At 43.3% G+C, this 25,219-nt stretch overlaps 1 long non-coding RNA gene across 1 annotated transcript in view; it reads right to left on the bottom strand.

Moving 5' to 3' along the window:
- LOC309563782 overlaps positions 1 to 11,750 on the bottom strand; it is a 42,139-nt gene extending 30,389 nt beyond the window's left edge. The window contains exons 1-2 of the long non-coding RNA XR_014225742.1: positions 11,672 to 11,750; positions 1,105 to 1,156 (exon numbers count right to left, since the gene is read on the bottom strand). This is a non-coding gene — a long non-coding RNA (uncharacterized lncRNA). The remainder of the gene's footprint in view (positions 1 to 1,104; positions 1,157 to 11,671) is intronic.
- Between the last annotated feature and the right edge of the window lie 13,469 nt (positions 11,751 to 25,219).

The following is a 25,219-nucleotide window of genomic DNA, read 5'->3' as shown; positions in this document are numbered from 1 at the left end:
GTATGTTTTGCAATAATTAGGTTGCAGAGACCTGCTATCCTCCGACTGTGGTATTCACCATACCCTAGGATCTGAGGGTATGGTGGATACCACGGTTGGAGGAAAGCAGGTTGCTCCCGGGGGTTTGTTTTCCAGGGCCACACGGGACCGGATCCTATCAAGGAGCTCTATAACATTGTGGGCATATTTTCCCTGGACCCCTCCATATCTATCACAAGTTCCAATATTAATACGATAAGCATTCACAATACATCAGTTGTTTTCTGGTGTTGGGGATTTTCGTGGAAAAATACAGGGATATCGTTTCTGGCCAATCTGCTTTTCTCGTTCTTTTGTTCTTCCTTGCCCATCACCCCAGTTGGGGCCCCTTTGTATCTTTTTGTTATCAACCTATGGCTGCTGGTCCCTCCTCACCACAGACTGAAGTAAATTAACCTATGTAATCTCCCTATCATATACCCCTGATGAAAGGATAGCAACCTGAAACGCTTCGGGTGATGTGGAGCTAACATGTACAATTCATGTTTTACAACATTAGGATGCATACTTTCATGATGATGCTTGTTGTTTACTTCATTGTATCTGTTTGGTTTTATCGACTGTACACTACTCTCAGCTATTTGAATATGATACAATAAAATCATATTTTTTTTTTTACTTTTTCTACAATTGGTGTCATGCCTGCCTTTAAAATCCCCACTTCTATTGGGAAACAGTTGGTTTAACCTGATATTGGGATGTTGGCAGACTGACACCAGACTATCCAATGGTGAAATCTCTACATTTTATATTTATATAAACCAGAGCCCAGCTATCAGTTTGAAGAGTCTGTCCATTCCAAAGTGACATTTCAAAGATTTTTTTTTTTTTATATCTCTTATGATCCCTGGTAGTGGGATCTTTGCTTTGAGTTCCCAGTTCCACCTACCTGCCATCATCATGGCTGAATTGTTCATGTATTTGATCTTATGGAGCATGGAACATCAGGAGCAGCCTGAACACACAAAGGTGGTCGGGATTCTCAGTGGAGTAGAGTCATTGTATATTTCCATTTTTATCCAGTGTAAACATATTAATAATTATTTATCCATATATCTCACTCACCTGTTTTTACTGACTGTATAACGGACATGAGAAGCAAAATCTTCCCCAACATCTGCAAAGGAGAGAGAAGTTCAGCATTTTGTGTGGAAATTGCAGAAAACACAAGTTATCTTTACATAGATACTGTATGTAAAACATGTAGGCAGTAGCAGGTTTTCCTCCATCCAGTAGATGCATCCTGCAGTCTGGAACATCCAAACCTACACCGGGATCCAAGATCGGGATAGTAGACTTCGGTCACCTCAGAGGAGATATGGACCTGGCATCAGAGTTCCCGGGGCTGCTGTAGATCACCCTTTCAGCATAATTCAGGACCGGGTGGATTCGGGTGGAGCTCTGGACTGGGGCCCTCCAGATTGTTGGTATATAGTGCTTTCCAACCCCAGGGCAGCAGGCCAGTGACCAACAGGAGTTGCGGATGGCATTCCTGCGAGAGTGGTCCTAGGAGCGATGGGTGTCTGAATTGGACAGGCTGGTCTAGCAGGAGATAGAGTTGGACAATTGATATCGGGCTCTTCAATGGCACGCAAAGCAGGAATATTTAGGGGACACAACAGAATGCTTTCCAGAGGGATATGACTTTGGCGGCCCTGGATTGCTGTGGGAGAACCTTACAGATGTTTTCCTGTATGGCAATGAAGGGGAACCTACCCTTGAGGACCTTAAAGAATACAGAGAGGCTATGCTCTCAGAGTTTAAACCTGATCTGTAATATTTGCTAAGGAAAGAACAGTACCTGGAAAGGGCATACAGGGAACTGCTAGGAACATGTTCATCAGCCTACCCCAGAATCAGCAGCGGAAGCTCCAGAGATTGCCCAAAAAATTGACATTTTATTTAACATATAAGATTAGGACAAAACACAACATCAATTAAAATGTTAAAAGCAAGAAAATGCACTCGATAATATCAACTCTACATGTTTCGCCATCTTCATAATAGCTTCTTCAGGAGTTTGATAGATATTTCTCGAGAGTGAACATTTCTAAATTACAAAGAAAAAACATGAAAATAGGACAAATATAATCAGACAAGGGCATATATCAATGGTCCTATATTGAATGCCCAAATAATTTCCATAAATCCAATGGATATAATATTGACAGAATGTACCTTTAGAGGAACCTGAACCTTTTAGTTTGCCGGGAGTGGAGATGACGTAGGTACAGAGGCAAGGGTGGGTGGAGAGGAAGGGACTGAGATACCTGACCCCTTAGTGTTGACCCATAGAGAAGATGAAAGCCAAGCCGAAAATAGCAACTGGAAGAGGGAGGAGACTGCAATATAGGAATGTAATATGCATAAATATCCTATAAGAGGATCAAATGGATATTGTCAATTTTTAAATAATGATGTAATTACCAATCAGCTCAAAGATGTGAGGATACCTCGGAAGGTGCCTTAGTAGCAATGATAACAGAAAAGATATCCCATCAGGTCAAAAAAGAGAGATAGGATTCCTTCAAAACAATAAAAAGAATTTCTATGGGCATATATTCCATAGAGAGAAATTGCCAACATAATATTGGTTACTATAAAGGTAAAATGTAGAATAGAAATGCCATTTACCCTGGTGGTCCAGTATAGTAGTACACATCCAGATCCTAAAGTCTTGTGTAACAATCCTATAGGAATTTGTTAAATTCAGAAGAATCTTGAAATGGTATAATCCAATGCAAAACTGCATGAGAGACAAAAATGCACAGAAGAGAGGGATTTGAATCGCCATGTTGGAATCATCAAGGAATAGGAAAGAAGGCCAAAGAGAAGAAATTCCATTACCGCATGTGTCTCCAGACAAACGTCATGTTCCCCGGTGGTCTAGTGGATTACTGACCATCTGCGCCGGCATTTATACATCTCCTCCACTCCCTCGGCGTCTGACGTCACCAAGGGAGTGAGAGCGAGGCACACCCAGCCGGCCAATCGGAGCCCAATAAGGAAGTGCGTCATTAAGACGTGACGGCGTCACATGGTCAGACCGGAAACTGGAAGTCGAGGACAATAACATCCGGTCCGGTCGCCATGTTCAGAGCTGTCAGCAAGAAAGTGAAAAAGGGAGGAACAAAGGCTGAATAGAGGAAAAAACCATTCCTCCAAACAGCACAAAAGGTCCCTGAGAGATAGAATCAACAAATTGAGGGGAAATACCTATACAAAATAGATGCCAGAGACTATAATCTAGCACAAATGCATACAGTAAACACTGTGATGGATTTAATAGGAACTACGTCACATACAAAAATCCAAAACAAGAATATTCTGAATAGAAAGGAGATTGATTAATTAAGTGTATTAGCCAAATAATAATAAGCAAAAGATCTTTTTTAGAATATAATTCTGTAGGGCTCCAGTAAAGGACGGCACTGGGAATAGGGGGCGGTGTCTCTTCTAACCAGGTCGGACCAAAACGCCTGGAAAAGGTGTAGGGCACCGCGGGTGCCCATATGGGCAACAAAAGTTGGAGCAGGAAATTTATACTCAGTCCAGCAATCCTCCCACAGAGATGGAAGAGCTTTCACCATCCCGACTGTGCACCCATAGTCACATTCACTTACCGGCAAGGATCAGGAAATTGTTATAAATTTGATTTCAAAAGGGATCCTCTGTTCAATTTTGAATAGATGGACTACATCTGAAAAATATAATGCAAATGAGCTGCATAGAAAAAGATATATCAACAGATAATGATACACAAGACAAGAAAAAGGACTTATGACATATGTACTGAGTCCAATTTATTAGTCCCCTCCCCAAAACTTTTTGGGTGAGGCTAACAGTAATTTACATTGACATTTCCCTAGCCAAGAAAGGGTTTGAAACTAATGGATTAATTTATACCAGGATACTGAGTGGCCGATAAGTTGAATATCCACTTATACCAATCTTTGTTATTCAAGATGTCTAAAACCATAGCTTCATATCCTGTAGTGTCCATAACTTGTCCATTAATCCATCGAAATCTTTTCCACAATAGCCATCCATGGTTGAATAACCAAGGCTATCGTGGGAGAGGTTTCTAAGTCACAGTACCACTTAAACGTAGCTAGGAAATGTCTATAAGTAACAATATCTTATAGATAAATACAATACAAGTATAAATACTGAACAAAGAATCATATAGACTTGTTAAAGAGTTGAATACACATTTTTCTCCAGCAATAAGGGGGTAAATGGGAAATGTAATCCCTAATAGTAGAATTTTGAAAATTATTGCCAGAGATTTAAAACGGTGAAAGGCACCACATCCCTGAAACAAATGGTAACTACAATAGGAGGGGGCAAAGTGGGACTTTAAAGGTGCAAATAATGGAGAAAAATCTGAATTCTCAAAAAATTTACATTTTATTTAACATATAAGATTAGGACAAAACACAACATCAATTAAAATGTTAAAAGCAAGAAAATGCACTCGATAATATCAACTCTACATGTTTCGCCATCTTCATAATAGCTTCTTCAGGAGTTTGATAGATATTTCTCGAGAGTGAAAATTTCTAAATTACAAAGAAAAAACATGAAAATAGGACAAATATAATCAGACAAGGGCATATATCAATGGTCCTATATTGAATGCCCAAATAATTTGCATAAATCCAATGGATATAATATTGACAGAATGTACCTTTAGAGGAACCTGAACCTTTTCGTTTGCCGGGAGTGGAGATGATGTAGGTACAGAGGCAAGGGTGGGTGGAGAGGAAGGGACTGAGATACGTGACCCCTTAGCATTGACCCATAGAGAAGATGAAAAAGTTTTGGGGAGGGGACTAATAAATTGGACTCAGTACATATGTCATAAGTCCTTTTTCTTGTCTTGTGTATCATTATCTGTTGATATATCTTTTTCTATGCAGCTCATTTGCATTATATTTTTCAGATGTAGTCCATCTATTCACAATTGAACAGAGGATCCCTTTTGAAATCAAATTTATAACAATTTTCTGATCCTTGCCGGCAGTGTTGGGGGTAACTAGTTACAAAGTAACTAATTACAGTAACTAAATTACTTTTTTTGGTAACTAAGTAAAGTAACTAGTTACAATACTAATATTGGTAACTACACTACTTTACTAGGCTATAAGAAGTAACTACACTACTTTACTAGGCTATAGGAACGCGCTTTCCTGCGTTACCCAAGCTGTGCGATACAATCGTTATTTCGAAGAATAGAGAGGGATGAAGTTTATGACTTTTTGTTGCACTTTATGTTTTATTCTGTTTTTTCAGGTTTTGTTCTCATGTTTCCCAAAGCCTGTGTTTATACAATAAACTCTATGCAGAAAGAGTGTCATGTATCTTCTTCTACACGGTCAATTAAGAAAGAGGAAAGTAAAGTAATAAGTAGTGAAGTTACTTTTCGAATGTAGTAACTAGTAAAGTAATCTCATTACAATTTACAGAGGTAACTAGTAACTAGTAACTAGTTACATTTTTTGAGTAACTACCCCAACACTGCTTGCCGGTAAGTGAATGTGACTATGGGTGCACAGTCGGGATGGTGAAAGCTCTTCCATCTCTGTGGGAGGATTGCTGGACTGAGTATAAATTTCCTGCTCCAACTTTTGTTGCCCATATGGGCACCCGCGGTGCCCTACACCTTTTCCAGGCGTTTTGGTCCGACCTGGTTAGTAGAGACACCGCCCCCTATTCCCAGTGCCGTCCTTTACTGGAGCCCTACAGAATTATATTCTAAAAAAGATCTTTTGCTTATTATTATTTAGCTAATGCACTTAATTAATCAATCTCCTTTCTATTCAGAATATTCTTGTTTTGGATTTTTGTATGTGACGTAGTTCCTATTAAATCCATCACAGTGTTTACTGTATGCATTTGTGCTAGATTATAGTCTCTGGCATCTATTTTGTATAGGTATTTCCCCTCAATATGTTGATTCTATCTCTCAGGGACCTTTTGTGCTGTTTGGAGGAATGGTTTTTTCCTCTATTCAGCCTTTGTTCCTCCCTTTTTCACTTTCTTGCTGACAGCTCTGAACATGGCGACCGGACCGGATGTTATTGTCCTCGACTTCCGGTTTCCGGTCTGACCATGTGACGCCGTCGCGTCTTAATGACGCACTTCCTTATTGGGCTCCGATTGGCCGGCTGGGTGTGCCTCGCACTCACTCCCTCGGTGACGTCAGACGCTGAGGGAGTGGAGGACATGTATAAATGCCGGCGCAGATGGTCAGTAATCCACTAGACCACCGGGGAACATGACGTTTGTCTGGAGACACATGCGGTAATGGAATTTCTTCTCTTTGGCCTTCTTTCCTATTCCTTGATGATTCCAACATGGCGATTCAAATCCCTCTCTTCTGTGCATTTTTGTCTCTCATGCAGTTTTGCATTGGATTATACCATTTCAAGATTCTTCTGAATTTAACAAATTCCTATAGGATTGTTACACAAGACTTTAGGATCTGGATGTGTACTACTATACTGGACCACCAGGGTAAATGGCATTTCTATTCTACATTTTACCTTTATAGTAACCAATATTATGTTGGCAATTTCTCTCTATGGAATATAAGCCCATAGAAATTCTTTTTACTGTTTTGAAGGAATCCTTTCTCTCTTTCTTGACTCGATGGGATATCTTTTCTGTTATCATTGCTACTAAGGCACCTTCCGAGGTATCCTCACATCTTTGAGCTGATTGGTAATTACATCATTATTTAAAAATTGACAATATCCATTTGATCCTCTTATAGGATATTTATGCAAATTACATTCCTATATTGCAGTCTCCTCCCTCTTCCAGTTGCTATTTTCGGCTTGGCTTTCATCTTCTCTATGGGTCAACGCTAAGGGGTCAGGTATCTCAGTCCCTTCCTCTCCACCCACCCTTGCCTCTGTACCTACGTCATCTCCACTCCCGGCAAACGAAAAGGTTCCGGTTCCTCTAAAGGTACATTCTGTCAATATTATATCCATTGGATTTATGGAAATTATTTGGGCATTCAATATAGGACCATTGATATATGCCCTTGTCTGATTATATTTGTCCTATTTTCATGTTTTTTCTTTGTAATTTAGAAATGTTCACTCTCGAGAAATATCTATCAAACTCCTGAAGAAGCTATTATGAAGATGGCGAAACATGTAGAGTTGATATTATCGAGTGCATTTTCTTGCTTTTAACATTTTAATTGATGTTGTGTTTTGTCCTAATCTTATATGTTAAATAAAATGTAAATTTTTTGAGAATTCAGATTTTTCTCCATTATTTGCACCTTTAAAGTCCCACTTTGCCCCCTCCTATTGTAGCTACCATTTGTTTCAGGGATGTGGTGCCTTTCACCGTTTTAAATCTCTGGCAATAATTTTCAAAATTCTCCAGAGATTGCCGTCCCCTAAGCTGAAGTGCTGAAGTGCTCCCCAGCCACCGAACATATAAGGAAAGAGTTAATTGATTTTTCATCCGAGGACGTAACATTTACTAAACTTTCAGCTGAAGAGCTGACAACAGGGCAGAGCTCTGCTAGCCTCTGCCCAGCACCGGTAACATCTTCTGGGTTCCAGGGACAGGGGTTGGTGAACCTCTGTCCCCAGACACCAGTTAAAGAGACTGGGGATTTATTAGACTTTTCTGCAGAGGAGGAACAACCCAGCGAACCTCAGAACCCATCAGAAGCACTGGCAACTACTACGCACCTCTGCCCCAAACCCGCAGAAGTTCCGGAGGCCCAGGGTGAGAAGGTGGTGGTTCTTCTTCCTCAGTAGAAGTCAGAGATGCAGGAAGGAGAGGAAGCCATTCCCCTCCCCAGCAGCAGATACACAGTTTCGGAGAGGAGGTGGTTGTGTCCTTCCTCCCCAACAGTCAGCCAGAGTGGAGGAAACTGTCTTCCCTCCCCAGCAAGGATCCATGCCCCTGGGAGACAGTGACAAAGAAATGTTGTCCTAGCAGCCAGATGAGGGTATGAGAGATGAAGCAGCCGGCTCATCTCCCCAACGGCAGCTACACAGTACAGGAGAGAAGGTGACAGTCATTCCCTAGCAGCAGATCAGGATCCAGGGGGAGAAGGGAAAGGAGTTTGTCGTCCTCCCTCCCGAAAAGCAGAGTAGGGACACAGGAGCAAAGGAAGTCATCCTTGCTCCAAAGTGGGAGTCTGGAGGATGGAGCAACAGGCTTATCTCCCCGGCGGCAGATCCACAGTCTAGGAGTGGAGGAAGCTGGACTCCCTCCCCAACAATTAGCTGGAGCGGGTGATGTGGGGTCCCCAGCTGAAGTGCTGGCAACAGGGCAGAGCGCCGCTGACCTCTGCCTAGCACTTACAGTGTCTCCATCGCTAAGGGAGCTGGGGCAGTCGGCCCTTCTCCCCAGCAGAAGTCTGAGCCCCAGAATGGTAAAGACCACCCAGCTGAAGCGCTGGCAGTCGGACAGAAAGTCAATGATCTCTGCCTTACATCTACTGATGACAACTATTCCCTACAGCAAAGAAAGGAGATCATGCGGACTGACTATGTGTGTTCACTCTGCCCGACTAACGTAGGTCCAGATCAGGTGGCAGTCTGGGACCTTGTTAGTGCACTTTTGATGGGGGGTGAAATATGACATACCTAAGTAGGAAAGGGGCTTTTGGAGAGAAATAGGAGCAAGCCCCTTACTATGGGCCCTGGCATTTAAGGGTACCTTTTGTGGGGTATATGCCTGGGGGATCCGTGGAGTGGTCTTGTTTCTGATTCAAGTTCATGTCTCCCCAAAACACACAGACTCTGGAGATAGAGGTTCCATATCCATATTTGGGGCCTCTCTGCCTTAAACCAGCAATGATTCTAGATGTTAATGTCATCAGCTCAAACCACTGGAGTCGCCGCCATATTTTGTTTATTGTAAGTAGGTCTCCTGCTATAGTCTGTTTATGAAATTGGTTGTTAGCCACTGATATAAAATCATCTCTTCCCCTCTGTAATATAACAATAAGTGTTCCTGTGCCTGTGTACCTATATCAAAGCGGCTCCCAGTGATCAGGTGACTCCTCGGCACTCTCCCCTGCCCAGCTGACAGCTCCAGTGGGCGGGGCTGAGCACTGCTGCTGATGTCAGGAGGGAAAGAGAGGAGAGGGAGGCCCAAATGGTCATGTGATCGTCGGGAGGCGCTTTGATATAGGTACAGCTAAGCATATTTTTCTACAACACAGGCACAGGGACACTTATTGCTATTTTACAGAGGGGATAGGATGATTTTAGATTACAAATTAGAGCAGCAGGAGGAGGGGGGGAGTGGACACTGACACGAGCAGACAGGCAGGGAGAGGAGGGGAAGAGAAGGACACAGGAGACAGAGAGCAGGGCTGCGGATGGTGGAGGCACGTAAACTGACCACGCGTCAGGGCTCAGTAGCCATGATATAACGTGGTCGGTTTACAGAGAGAAGGGTAGAAACTGGCAGGATCAGTCAGGTTTTTTAGGTGATACAGGGGGCCAAATGACATGGCACAAGCACTGTGCTGTGTAACATGCTTTAGGAAACAGGATCTGTTTTTTTTTTTTTTTAAGTTAACAAACGCTGTAAGGTGTTATGTTTTTTTGTCCCATTGTATAATTTCCCCATTATGTGCCTCCTCGGTGTATATTCCTATTGTCCTATTGTTTCTGTCTGCCTGCTAGTATTGTCCCCTTCACCTAGGCTGGTTTAAGTGCCTAGTTAATTAGCTTAATGAAATTATATCACTGTCAGTTATTAGTTACTAAAGGTGAATTAGCATAGTTTATGTTGGCTGTTTCCTAGCTATGTTAATTATATTTCTGTATACAATTTCCTTTGCATACAATAATGTAATCAGGCCCACCTGACCTGGTGTGGTATATAACTTTGTGTGGGTTTTCAATAAACGGTTCTCATTCTCATCTAAGAATGGTAGCTGTGCTGTTTTTGCTAAAACTTTTGAATCCAGCTGGCTGCTATTTCTCTCCTGTGCTGCATGAAGATGGATCATTCTGCCAGTTCCGGGAAGCAGGAGCTGGGGGATGTACAATGGATGTCCTATGCCCATTGAGCCACAGGGAGATCAGAAGTTGTGCCTCCATTTCTGTTTCCCCTATAGCAAAATTGGAAGGAGAGTTTTTTGTATATATAATTATGGATAAAAATATATAGATGCCCATAGGGAACCTTTAAGAACAGCACAAAAAAACATCAAAAGTGAACTTAAACGTACCATTATGATATTGGCTTATTAAAAGCCTTGTTGCTTGGTTTAAAGGAGAACATTGCAGAAAACAACTTTGAAACATAGGTAAACATTAAAGAAAATGGAACCTTTTTCTGGAATGGTCCCACACTACTTATAAGCTGTGAAATTAACTACCATTCTATTTCTGCCAAAGAGAGCACCATATGTACAGAGGCAGTGCTAATAAAAATTACAGAGACTATGCCATATATAGGGTTAATTTACTAAAGGCAAATAGGCTGCTGACTTTGCAAGGGGAGTTGCACTTTGCATTGCAAGTTTTATTAGAGCTTAGTGAATGAGGTGAAGCTCTGCTGACTTCCATCATCAAATCATGTTCAGATAAAAATGCTTTTTTTTTTTTCTTTCTAAATTTAACTTGCACATAATTGGGTATTCTTTGTTAAGTGAAATTTTCCTAGCTCTGGTGAGAGTTCCCATACAAAGTAAACTTCACTTGTATAGTGAACAGTGTATTTGCCTGTCTTTACTAAATCAACCTCATAGAGACAATAAGAAAATGCCAGAGAGATGGTCAAAGACTACGTTGTATGTATAGGCTGGAGTCGCCACCATGTTCCTCTAAAATTTGATAAATTAGTTAAAATTAGCTGATAAAAAAGGACCATTATTAATATTATATTATATAGGATTTATATAGCGCCAACAGTTTGGACTCACTTAATGCCTTGCCTGCAATTTATTGACCAGAACATTCAGTTCATGAGTTTTGTTTTATAAAGGGACGAAGTGGCAACCCTAAAAGTTCATCCTTCAGAGAGGTCATGATAAAAAGGTTGTGCCTAGTAATCAGAGCTGAGAATTTTGGAAACTTTAAGCAAGCACAAAAAGAGAAAATGAAAATAAAAGCCTGTAATGGACAGATGAGGCTCCTCGGAACACACAGGTTGTGTTCTGGTCATGGTGCATCTATATGCAGCCCATGATCACATGATCACATCTGTGATAGTCTGCAGAAAGCATTTACTTTTTAACTGGACTTGAATAAGAACATTCAAGACACTCCGTAGCTTATCCAACTCACTACTTCAGTTTAAGTGAATTAGCTTGGATAGGCTTTGAAACATCTTTGACATTACTGAACAAGCCTGGTTGAATGTGATGAACTGCTACTAGCTACAACGTGACCTTGATAAATGAGAACCTTTACAGACACAATGTACTTGTGATTTATATAACAAAGCTAATAGAACATGCAGGGTTTGACAGCACATAATTTCTTAACTGTTTCATGTCTAAACCTGTGATTTAAAAGAAAGTTCTGCTAACTATATTTTAATTACCATTTAAAGTATAAAATCTTGGCTGCTGCAGTAGGACCTAATCAACCAGTCCTACTCCTGCAACTGATCCAAGATCTCCACCTACCCTCATCTCTGGGCCACACATTTCCAGGCTGAATCTTTATCCTTCTGCTTCATTAGGACACCACTCACATGGTAAAATGCTCCAACACTGCTCACCTTATATTGCTGGGGAGGAGCAGGAGAAGGAAAAATCACAGTCCTCGCTGTTCCCAATGCCTGCCTCCTCCCACAACTTGCCCTCCTCTCTGGTCCCATTTAATCTCAGCTCCCTTATGCTGTATTCACTTCCCATAGGATTGTTCGTAATTTCCAAATCTGATGTTTGAAATTCCCACCTGAGTGCATTTCTTACTGTAGCATCCTCCTAGGTAGGTGCTAGTGAGAAAGTATAGTTTTGAGCTCTGTCTGCCTACCAGAGGGGCTGCAGGTAAATCTATATTGTTCTCTGCCTACCAGAGAGCAGGATCTGTCAGTGAGGTCTTCTCATTGTGCTCAATATGTGATTAATTCCGTCTGAAGAGTGTTTCACGCTGCTCCAATGGGGAGGCATGTTGGACAGTGAGAGGAAACCTGATGAATGGGTGCATAGGCGTTTGATACAGTCCTGAAGATTGGCAGAGGGCAGGTCGGCTCGGTGCATTCTGGGATACTATATAAAAGTCAGAAGCACATGTGTCGCAGTGTCTTTGGCTGGAGAGCAGAGTCACGGAGGGAGGGGCGGCTGCCTCCTCCTCTGTAGAAGTGGCATGTGGTCGCGGGAGGTCGTCGTGAGGGCCAGAGGAGCGGTTGAGAGGAGCTGAACCCAGAGGTCCAGGAGAGCTAACTGAGAGGGGAAACACTGGAGACCCTGGGACTACAGTAACGTGAGTACAGGAACTTGTGTCAAGGGGCCTGACCTGAGGGGGCCCCCTCCTGTTAGTAGGACAGTCAGTGGACAGGTGTCAGCCAAAGAGGAGAGAGAGGAGAGAGAGGATACTAGGGAGAGTGTCCTGAAGATAACCATTTGTTCTCCAAGTCATCTTAAGGATAAGAGGCTTAATCAACATTCATCTGAGGTGGCAGGATGAATCAACAGCCTGGCTGTTCCAAATCTATAGTAAAGCAGAAAAGATAGGAGTCCTCAATTACTGTGAATAATTAAAGTTAGTGTATCCCACTATTTCCTTCTCCTATCCCCATTTTACAATAAACTACAAAAACAACCGAATACTCCTGGACTGATTATTGAAGTGTGAGCCAAGGAAAATCAAGGACTGGTCTTTACTTATTGTGGGCTGCTGGTAACCAGGGGGGAACCTACGGAGTGGATATCCGGCAGTTCCTATGGGGGCAGTGCTACATACCCAAAAGTGGTAAGAACCAATCAGGGTGCTTTTTAGAGGAGAAACCTTCAATAACAACTTGCAGCCCAAATTGTCTGAGCAGTAGTTACCACTTTGGTTGGAAACCACATTATTGTCCTATCTATCTCCTTACAGCTACAACCTCTTCCAAGTTTCCTTTTCCTACCAAATCTGGCCTCCTCCCAGCTCTTGGCCTCTTACTAGTAACCTTCTGATTCTAACTGCCACCCTCCTCCCAGTTCTATTCTCTTCCCAGCTCCTGGCCTACTCACAGTTCCTACCTTCTCCCAGTTCTCACCTCCTCCCAGCTTGCAACTGCTCTCTACATCTTGCTCCTGCCTCTTCCTAACCCCCTCCTCACTTTCTGTTTTCACTGGCATCCAGATCCTGACCTCTTCACAGTTGCAAACTCTTTCCAACTGCTATTTTATTACTAGCTCCCATTTTTTTCTATCAGTTGCCCTCCTCCTAGTTTCCACCTTCTGTTAGCTCCCATCCTCCTGTAGCACACCCCTGAAAGAGCCGCTGGTGAATTTTGTTCCTATTTCCCTCTTGGAACACACACAGCCAGGCACACAGCATTTTCTTCATTCTTCCACTGACTCAGAAAATTGTCTGAAAATAGTCTCAGTTGAGGACTCCTCAATTTCTGGCTGCACTTCACAAACTGCTGGGTGCACTGTACAATTGCTGAATGTCCCACAGAATCTCTATGCTGACGGCAACCTGAACTCCTTCCAGAGTTTAAAAACTACCCACAGCCACTAACTCCTCGGCAATAGGGTAAGGGTTACTTACGGTACTTACTTCACCAAAGGATCATTGGTCGATATATACCAGACTCTTCCTAGTGAGTGAAATGCAGACAGCTGGAAATTTTACTGCCAAATTCCTTTCTGGCTCTTTCCAGTGATCTTCTCCAGACACAACTTGATCCTCGGTTTTAAGCTGTCACATAGACCCCCCCCCCCCCACCCAGCTAAACCTAGCTGGTACCTTGATGTCTTCCTCACAGATCCTTCCACAAAGCTGCCCCAGGGGTCTCCTCCGGCAGGACTGGACCCAGGTACTCTGCACCTGCTACTCAGGCCTCAAACTATTTATAAGCTCACCCTCCACCTTCTGGACACACCTCCACAGGGATTTGCTGGAGTGCCATCATTTTTTCAGGCTTCATGCCCTGTTCTTCCTCCTACTATGATTCTCTAGAAGGCATGGGGAAGTAACAGAGCAGCAGTGATCTGCACTAGGAGGGTGCTACACTCCTCCTAGCTCTCAGGCAGTACCCTCCCCATAAAAGTCAGTGTTCCTATCAGCCTTTTGCCAGTATATGTTTGAGTTAGAGAATGCAGAGAAGGCGGAGGAGTAGATGACCAAGAATTCATCTTTATTCTCCTTCACCTTCTCCTAGGGTGTCAGAGACAGTGGAGGATCAAAGTCAGGACGAGGCACAACATCAGCGAGATAGGGTGATGTCCATGGCAGCTGCCGAAGAATGCAGCATCCCTATTCCAGGTATTGGAAGGTATTGCTCACCATGTGTGAGAATCACCGGTATCCTCAGATCCACTCCACAGGGCTTAGCAGTCTGGGCCCTCTTTCATACACCTGCTACAGAAAGCACCATGTTGGTTTTCAGCCTATGCGTGCAACGCATCAAGCATGGTAAATCTTCCTGTAAATCTACCTCATTTCCACATGCATGAGGAAGCACATGAGGAGACAATTCATACTGAGCAGCATATAAATGATACTGGTCGGCAACAAAAGGCTGGCACCTTTTCCGCTTCTCTCCCCACTGCACAACTATCTCCAACCCCTGCAACATCTGTGGCCTCAAAAGATAGGGATGGAAATTTTTAATGGGTTTGAGAGGCTTACCTTATGGTACATCAATTGAGGAAGAAGGTCAGCATGGGGCCAAGCATTGTGGAGCCAGGTGTAGGCTTTAACCTTGCTACCAAGTCTACTAACCCCAGGCTGCTGTCTCTAACTGCATCCTTGACTAGGCAGGTGTTCTTTCCTAGCTGCTGCAATGTAAGAATAAATATTTACCTGGTTAGCCATTGTCTCAATGCCAACACAGCAAAATTGCTGGTTTTAAATTGACCCCTTTCCATGACTTTGTGGCCTGCACTGCACCACAGTGGCAAGTACCAAGCCACCCTTTTTTTTGTCCAGAAGGCCATCTCTGCCCTTCACCAGCATGTAGAAAGTACTTTCTCCATACCGCTGGACCACGCAGTCAGAGACAGGGTCCACATAACCACAGCCATAAGGGTTAGCAAGCATCAAAAGAGATATTAAATCTCTTTAAGGGTGTGGTGAAGCATTCTGGAACATAGCTTGTGTTTTACTACTTTTGTACTTTGAGTCAATATCTGTGCAGAATATTTTGCCATTTTTCTTTAAATGTTTTGCTTACTTGTATAAAGACCCTGCCAAGGTTGGTGTACCACTAGTCTAAATTTAGTGGACCTCTATGCTGTAGCAAACCTGAGATCTACATGTTATGGTCCTCTGAATTCGTTAGGTTCCCCCAAGACTAGAGCATTGTTTGATTCTGCCTGTTGTTAGGGACTGTTCCCAAGCAGACAGTGCAAGTAGATACAATGTTATGAGTTATGAATATTTTAAGAATATTTCACTTTGTCAATCACTAGGAGGTTTATTGCTAGTGATGTGGACTGGGTGAAGAGAGCCCTTCTAGAGGGGTATTTCCTCACAAGCTTTGCCTGTAGAGGATGTAAGTCTAGAAACCCAGTCTCTTCCTCCTAGACTTCGCCTGAAGTGGAAGTCAACTGCAAGGAGTATTTTTGCCTCTCAGGTGTACTACCTGAGGAGGCCTCATTGGATTCAAAATGCAATTTCAGGGAATGGGAAATGGGCCTACACTAGGGCCTTGAAGTTAGAAAGGTGGCTAAAATATGGGGATCACCCTTAGAAAGCAAGTTCAGTCTAATGCTGATTTCAGCTTAATGGTATACATTGAGAAATTACTGGTTTTAGCTTAAAGGTTCACATTGAGTAATTGCTGGTCTCAACTTAAATGCCCACCCTTGGCCTACGAGAATCTAACATTATTTCTATTTGAGCAGAGGGATATTTGTCACTGTTTGGGTATCCTGTATAGACCCTATCCCTCCATCCCCTGAATACTGAGCCAATAAAACAAACAATCAAAGAATGACAGTGTGTATGCTGGCCATTTGGTCGCTGGTGGAATGGTGAGTGGGATGTAGACCAAAACACCAATGGCAAGGCTAGAATGACCCTTTAAACTCAACAACTCCTTAAAGGATCATCTCCACACTTGGGTAAAATATTGTTTAATCTTAACTTAATTTTTGTTATGTAACAGGTAGAGTACAGTATTCATTGAGTACTCCGAATGTGAGAAAAAACATTTCTTTCCTGAAATATGAACTTTCATAGATCCAAGCAAATTAAGTAAAGGCCCTGCCAGACTCTACTTTTGCAATTTTGGGGGAAATGTTTTCTGGTCCTTTTTTCTCTTTAAGCAGCTTATACAGTTCTTTTCCTGCATAGGTCAATTTTTATGTCAATGGCATCTTGACCTAGTTTGCTTTATTGTTTCAGGACTCATGTGTCCAAGACATACGAGTATGGATACAATTCAAATGTTTTTCCTCTTTGACAGTGTTAACCATTTCACTGCATTTCCATACCGATACAGACAACCTGTGTTTTTTTATTGTTGTTAGTATGGGGCTTTCTTTTTTGAAAATATGGTTGTTCATGTCCAAATCGCATGAGGTTTCCCCCACCGCTCCTGTGTGATCCCAGCATAGAAAGACAGGGAAGCGCCGTCTAAGAAGTGCAGCAATGAGCAAACAAACAGTTTATGAAAAATTTTTATCAGAACTCACATGTTTAAAGTACATACTGTAATATATCTTGCATGCCAAATCCAAAAACCACGGCCGCTTGCAGTGCTCACAGGGCTGGAGGAGATGTAGGATGTTCCAGGACCCTTGTGGGTATAGAGCGGAAGTGATGTCAGCTTGGGGGCAGACAGTCTAGACCAGTGGTCCTCAACCCTGGCCTACAGGGCCCACTAACAGGCCAGATTTTAGGTATTACCTTGGGGAGATGCAGACTAGAGTACTGCAATCACTGAGCAGCAAATGATATCACCTGGGATGTATTTCAGTTATCTTGAAAATCTGGCCTGTTAGTGGGCCCTGTAGGCCAGGGTTGAGGACCACTGGTCTAGACATCTCCTCCAGCCCTGTGAGCACCGCAAGTGGCCATGGTTTTGGTTTTGATATTTAAGATATATTATGCACTTTTAACCACTTTACCACCACCCACAGTAATATTACTGCGGCAGAGTGGCTCGTTATCGTCTGACGACGTAGTATTAACGTCGTCAGACACTCCCCCTTCTGGGAGGCGCTTGCGCGCCGCCGGAGGCTCGCTCCCGCTGTTTTCGGTCACAGCGGGAGTCGGGCCAGGGGAGGAGCAGCGGCGATCGCCGCCGCTCTTCCCCGATCGTCGGGGATCTAGTGTGGAGATCCGCCCGCCTGTGTAAACACAAGCGGGCGGATCTCCCAAGTGACAGGGAGTGACAGATCGGAGTGTTCAGCATAGCTGGACATCCGATCTGTCCCTGGCTCACTCAGTCACCTCCCCCCACACGTCAGTAAGCACCAGGCATACATTAACCCCTCCCTCTCCAATAAAATTAACCCCTTCCCTGCCAGTGTCATTTTTACAGTAACAGTGCATATTTATAGCACTGATTACTGCAGTAATGTCACTGGTACCCCCAAAAGTGTCAAAAATGTCAGTCAAGGGTCCGATCTGTCCGCCGCAATGTCGCAGTCCTGCAAAAAAAATCGCAGATCGCCGCCATTACTCGTTAAAAAAAAAAACACCAAAAATGACAGAAATCTTTCCCTTTGTTAGTAAACGCAATAACTTTTGCGCAAACCAATCAACATACGCTTATTGTGATTTTTTTTTACCAAACATGGGTAGCAGAAAACAAATTGGCCAAAAATTTTAAAAAAAATTGGTTTTTACATCTTTTTTGGGGGGAATTTCATATAAAAAAATGTTAAAAATATTGTTATTTTTTTCAAAATAAACGTTTTTTTTTGTTTATAGCGCAAAAAGTAAAAATCGCACAGGTGATCAAATACCACCAAAAGAAAGCTCTGTTTGTGGGAAAAAAAGGACGTAAATTTCGTTTGGGTACGGCGTCGCACGACCGCGTAATTGTCAGTTAAAGTCGCACAGCGCCGAATCGCAAAAAGTGGCCTGGACGTAAGACAGCAAAATCCTCTGGTGGTAAAGTGGTTAACATGCCACTTGTGATAAAAAAATTTTTAAACTATTTGTTTGCCCATTGATGCACATCTTAGATGGCGCTTTCCTATCTTTCTATACTGGGATCACACCGGAGCGGTGTGGGAAACCACATGTGATTCCTGTTCAAATCCCATGCGATTCCTTACAGTGCGATTTGGGGCCATTCATTTTGTATGGGCTCAAACTGCACCACGAAGGTATTGATTTCCGGTACCTTAAACATTTGCATGAGAACGAGTACTCATGTCACTACATGTCCTTGCTTAGTGAGCTTCTTCACTGACAATAGGTTACTTTCAAGAGCATGAATATATAGTACCTCAGCCGGGTTAGCCCCCCAAATCAAAATTTTTGAATAAAACGTATGCAGTTCTTTAGATCTTTGTTAGATCAGGTTAGATCAATTATTGTTTGCGTTAGATCTCACACAGAAGAATCAATATTAACAGTTATTTGCTGGGGGGGCTAACCCATCATTAGTCCCCCTTATCAAAATAATTACCAAACAGTTAGCTATAATGGAAGCTATTTGTTAGATCCAGTAAGATCAAATGGTTTTAATGTTAGTTCTCTCATAATTAGAGACTTATTAAGGTTATTAATTTTCTGGCCAAAAATCATTCAGATTAATAGATATTTCTTTAGATCCGGGTAGATCAAGTGGTTTTAACATTAGATCTCACATAATTTCAGAGATATTCCATATAAAAATAGAGATTTTAGGTGGCGGTACATAAGGACAGGCTGCCCCCCCATATGCAATTTTCTGGCCAAAAATCATTCAGGCTAATAGATATCCGTTAGATCCAGTAAGATCAAATGGTTTTAACATTAGATCTCACATAATTTCAGAGATATTCCACATAAACATAGAGATATTAGGTAGTAGTACATAAGGACAGACTGCCACCCCCCTATGCAATTTTCTGGCCAAAAATCATCTAGGCTAATATATATTCGTTAGATCCGGTAAGATCAAGTGGTTATTAATCACCTAAAAAAGTCTCTAATTATGTGAGATCTAACGTTAAAACCATTTGATCTTACCGGATCTAACGAATATCTATTAGCCTGGATGATTTGTGGCCATAAAATTTGATAAGGGGGGAGCAGCCCCCCCCCCCCCTTCATGAATCACTTAATAAGTCTCTAATTATGTGAGATCTAACGTTAGAGCCACTTTATCTTACCGGATCTAACGAATATCAATTAGCCTGGATGATTTGTGGCCATAAAATTTGATAAGGGGGGGGCAGCCCCCCTTATTAATCACCTAATAAGTCTCTAATTATGTGAGATCTAACATTAAAACCACTTGATCTTACTGGATCTAACAAATGGCTTCCAAAATAGTCAACTGTTTAGTCAATTTTTTGATAAGGGGGTGGGGGGCCGATGATGGGTTAGCCCCCCCAGCAAATAACTGTTAATATTGCTTCTTCTGTGTGAGATCTAACGCAAACAACAATTGATCTAACCTGATCTAACAAAGATCTAAAGAACTGCATACGTTTTATCCAAAATTTTAATTTGGGGGGCTAACCTGGCTGAGGTACTGTTAGTGAAGAAGGCCTGTGATATAACGTTGAGTTCCGTAGTCGTAAGCCCATTTAAGAAGGAGATGGTGTTATTGCTGTGGAGGAGGACTGCTGTGCCTTGCAGTCTGTGGAAGGCACTGGGAGTCAATAAATTGTCCCATCTTGGGCACCAAAAATGGACTACAGCCTGGTCAAGGTATGCCTGGGCAGCCTGCTAGAGCACGAGATGGTAAAGGGACACTTTGATGTGTTTGTTTATGTTGAAATGTATTGCTGAAGCACTTCAGTAATAGTGGCATCAACTGTTCTAAGCCTGGTCTGAAGTCATTTTAAAGGGGTACTTGGAGGTTCTGGTGTATTAAAGAACTAGGTTTAGTAAAGCACATATGGGGTGGGAAGCAAGATTACTACAAAAGATCTACCAGACAAGACAAGCAGGGGAGTAGTGATGGGCCAAACACCCCCCTGTTCGGTTTGCACCAGAACATCTCAAACAGGGACAAAGTTCTAGCGAACATGCGAACCCTATTAAAATCTATGGGACACACACATGAAAAATTCAAAAGTCCTACATTTAAAGACTTACTGTATATGCAAGTTATTGTCATAAAATGTGTATGGGGACCTGGGTACTGCCCCAGGGGACAAGTATCAATGCAAAAAACATTTTAAAAACTATAATTTTTACAGGAGCAGTCTATACGAGACCCTTTGGGTCTGGTATGAATTTTAGGGGAACCCCATGGGAAAATTAAAAAAAAAAAATGCATGGGGTCCCCCCAAAATCCATACATGACATCAGAAGGGGCGGTGCCACCAGGTGACGTAACCCGCTGACCCCGCTCCTTGCCTATAAAAGAGCTGTCAAAGCTGAAGATCAGGCATATGGCGGGTAGCCTCTTAAGAGACGAAGCATTTTCATATTTTTCAGGTCCAGGGGGTGGCGGGATTGACGATGTATTCACATCGAGGGACACTATTTTTTTTTTCTTTTTAATAAAGGACTTGTCAAAAACTGTTCTGTGGTTTTTACTTTTTTACACTGTTTTGGTGAATGGATAGGGGTACTATGTACCTGATACCCATTCCCATAGGGGGGGCTGGGATCTGGGGGTCCCCTTTGTTAAACCCCCACAACCACAGCCCAGGGTTGTTGGGAAGAGGCCCTTGTCCACATCAAGAACCCCAAAGCACCCTCCCCATGTTGAGGTATGCTTTAGGACGGTGGGGCGCTCGCTCGTTCCCCCCCTTTTTCTGGCCTGTCAGGCTGCATGCTCGGATAAGGGTCTGGTATGGATTTTGGGGGTACCCTGCACCTTTTTTTTTTTTTTCTGTCATAGGGTTTCTCTTAAATACAGGGCACTTTCACCCCCTCCTGCCTAGACCAATTTTCAGCTTTCAGCACTCATTGGCATCTATGGGAAATCTTGGTCAGGTTGGCATGGCACCGTTCCCTGTCTTTAACATTGGTATCTACGGGTAATCTTTGTCAGCTTGACATGGCACTGCTAACAAACTATAATTGACAGGGACACAAAACTTGTGGAGCACTGAGAGGGGACCCAGGACAACAACATACCCATAAATTTTAAAAGTGGGGTATGCCTGTACACTACACTGACTGCAATAATCTAACTGAACTCACTACCTACTAACTACACCTAATCTCTATTGTAACACACTATACACGGCTGCCGTGTAAGCAGCAGCCATATATAGTGTGGGGCGTGGACTTACCCCCTGAGCCATGATTGGCTAAAGGCACCTTGCCTTTGGCCAATCATGGCTCTGACAGCACATTGGGCTGTGATTAGTCAAAGCATATAGGTCAGGTGCATGCTTTGGCCAATCATCAGCAATCAATGCACTGTAACAGCGCAGTGCATTATGGGGCGCTCATCTGCAAACACATGAACAGCTGATGTTTGAGTCAAACTTACGTTCGACTTGATCACAGAGCCCATCCCTACAGAGGAGTAATGCAGGGGCTATGGGCAAACAAGCACTAGTGCAAGGTACATTGCAGCTGGTCATAAAGCATGGTACCTTCTGCAGGTGATGGGTCCTCTGGTGGTAAGGGGGTCAGTAATCATAGGCCTGATGATGTCAAGCCTATGACGAAATTCGTTGGGCGGTACCAGATGTGACGTCACCACGCCCCCTTAGCCGGCTTCTATTCTATGAGTGCGGGGATGCCGCAGCTCCTGCAGTGATCAGCGGTTTATGATTTGAACATGCCTGAATATTTTCTTACCTATGTGAGTGCACTTTTTAAATAAATTAGATGGTTTTATAAACGTTTGTAGCAAGGTTTCCAGGCCTGTGGCCTGATGTGGGTCTGCCATTGTTACCGGTTACCTCTCAAGCCCATGTGAGCTGCGACCCTGGGTGTGAGAACTGAGACATTGACAACTCCGGCATCTTTGTTTTGTTGTTTTATTGTAGATAAGGGGATGGGAGAAGGGAATAAGTGGGATACTCCTTTAGGCTCAACTGGGTACAACTTGGGACTTTATCCAGAAAAATGTCTGTCAACACTGCCTTGACGCCAGCCGACACTAGCCAACGCTCACTGACGCTTAGAACACACTTTAACTTGAAAGAAGTGTCTTTGACTCTAGGTCCAGAAGACTCAGGACTAAGGAGCATAGAACTGCTGACACTGCTGCACTGCAAAGTCACTGACTACCCCCTCTAACCTGGCAACGGCTAGAGGTAGCTTGTGGTGAATTCCAGTATGGCTGCAACTCTCAACTGATACTCCGTACAATTCAGGGCCCAATCTGCAGGCGCCCCCTTTACACTTTTAGCTCTTCAGGGTCCACTGACTATGTACCCCTTTGCTACTTCAGGGTCCTTAACCTAGGTACCCCCTTTACAACTAGCTGACACTGGATCCCAGAACCTCCTCCAGAGTGGTCCCCTCTAACTCTTCAGGCAGACCCCCAGGGGCAATCCTCAGTACCCACGACCTGTGTAGGCTTACCTGGGACTGGACCCCTCTCGCTCTCCACTGGTTCTCGGCACACCGCATCCCCTCAGCACTCTTTCTGGATCCTCAGCCGACACCCCGAGACATCCACTTCCTCAGAAAGGAGGAGAGGCAGCCATGCTCTCCCTACTGGGACTCTGCTCCCGCCAAAGACGCCGAGCGATGCGCCCCTTCAGACTAATATACTCTCCCAAAATCCTCTGCGGCAGAATCTGCCTCCAGGGGTAGATACCAGCCTGAATGTATCTCTGATTGGGTTTCCTCCACTGCCCTATCAGGAGTCTCTTTAGAGCCAGTGGGGAGACTCCCCTCCTCAGAAGACACACTTGGGAGTCATGACAACCTTCCTGACAAAAGAAACATGGTCCTGCTGTTAAGCAGACAAGGCCTACTATGCTTTTACCTAGCACCTACCTGTAGGGTGCTACACGTTATTATGCTATGTGCCTGTGTTATTCTTTTATACATGTGGCTCCTATGCACCTATCCATAAATGCATCCCTGTGATGACACCCTGAGGATTGATACCTGGCGGTCTTTTAACCCCATGTTAAAGCGATATTGGCTTCTCCATTAGTTTGAGTGGCCATTGTGATCTGGTAACAGTGACACGCCTCATTTCTAAGTCAGGGAACTGCCTTAACCTCCCTGGCGGTATGATTCTTTCGGATTTTAGGTGCTGAAAGCGGTACCATTATTTTGCATGTAATTCTTAAGAATGAGCAGCCCAAACCAACTATTTACATATGATTTTTTTTTTCTGTGCGTTCTTCTTTATAACATCTCGGGTATGATAAAGTTTGAAACACAAAATCATAAATTATAATATAATAAAAAACTATAAATAAGTTAAAGTACGTATGTATGTATATATATATATATATATATATATATATAACATACAGTATATATATATATATATATATATATATATATATATAAAAGTACAGTAAAACGGCAGGAAAGGGCACTGGGGGGAAAACTAATGTGAATTTATTTTCTTTTGAATTGAATCAATTTGTTTGGTGTGTTTTACATTTGAATTTGCCACCGGTTCCACCCCCCTGCGAACGTCATGTCGCAGGAGACGGAAGCTGGGGCACAGAGTGCATCAGGAGGAAGATCTGCCGCCACACACCCCCGGGATACATCGCTGGATCCCGGTGACAAGGTAAGTAACCTCTCTACCAGGATCCAGCGATCTTCCTAGAGGTAACCTGAGTGTGGCTCGGGGTTCGCTTTTGGCACTGAAATTTAACCCCCGAGCCACACTCGGGAATACCGCTAGGAAGGTTAATGTTTGATGCGGGCATTAATGAGCGCGTACACCGTGAAAGGTACCCCCACGTGCAAGGTGAGTAGGCCCCGTCCACAAGCATCTTCTAACAAGAACTTTTTTTTTTTTTTTAGTTCTGGATAAAGGGGAGAGAGATTAGAACACTTTTCAGTTTCTATTGCTGTCTGTGCCCCCTGTCCTGTTTACCATTTATTATCCTTGAAAGCAAAAGTAAAAGAAAACCTCATATTTTTGTCCCCAGAAAAGTAATAGAGGGGAAATAATCCAATGGGGACACTAGTTCTAGTGACCTGTCCCTTAATTTGCAGGGATTTCCTCTCACTTCCTATTTGGCTATGGGACAGGAAGTGAAGGGAAATCTGTGTGTAGCCAGGAGCTGGTTAATTGCCTGTGTTATCAGAGGACACTGTACAGCATCTACCCCAGCAAGGCTGTTCCCTCTAGTGCTCAGCCTGGGATCTGTCACATCCTGAATGCAGAGTGAATGAAAACTTACAGAAAATTGGAGGATCTTGGAACATGTAGTCCAAAGAGCTCAAATCTACATTGAACCTGGATCGTTGTGGACTACAAGTTTCAGCTGGCTGGAGGAAGAGAAGAGAATGCTGGGAGAGGTGATAAATGGTCTGTGTTGGGCTGCTCTCTTGAGACCATGACCTGGATCTGAAAGCAGTGACTCGGACAGTCGGGGGAGCGCGGCTGTGCTTTGGCCTATGCAGAGAGAGAGAGAGTCCCCGCGAGCAGGTGTGGGAGTGCCTACTGTCAGCAACATCTGATCACAGGGTGACAGCCAGGAGGTCACCCTCATCACCTGCATCCCAGAACCAACTGGACTGTAGCACTGAGCACGCGGGGGTCGGGCGCGGTCCCTTGAGCCCATATTCTGCAGAGGCCTACTGCAGAATCCCCATTCCATTTCTCTTGAGTGAGATATCGCTGGGATTGGTGAGCGGGCACTAGCCCATCCTTTTTACACCCAAGGACACTTCATGCAGACACCATTGCTTTATTTACTTTACTAAGCCCTGTAAAGAGACACTTGCAACTATTTGTTTGTACAGTGATGGAATGTTGCATTCACCAAACTTACCAAGTCACATTG

Source organism: Pelophylax lessonae, assembly GCF_965119305.1.
Source record: "Pelophylax lessonae genome assembly, chromosome: 9".
Taxonomy (NCBI): Eukaryota; Metazoa; Chordata; class Amphibia; order Anura; family Ranidae; genus Pelophylax; species Pelophylax lessonae.
Note: the sequence above shows the minus strand (reverse complement) of the source record. Positions and strands in the feature narration are given on the sequence as shown.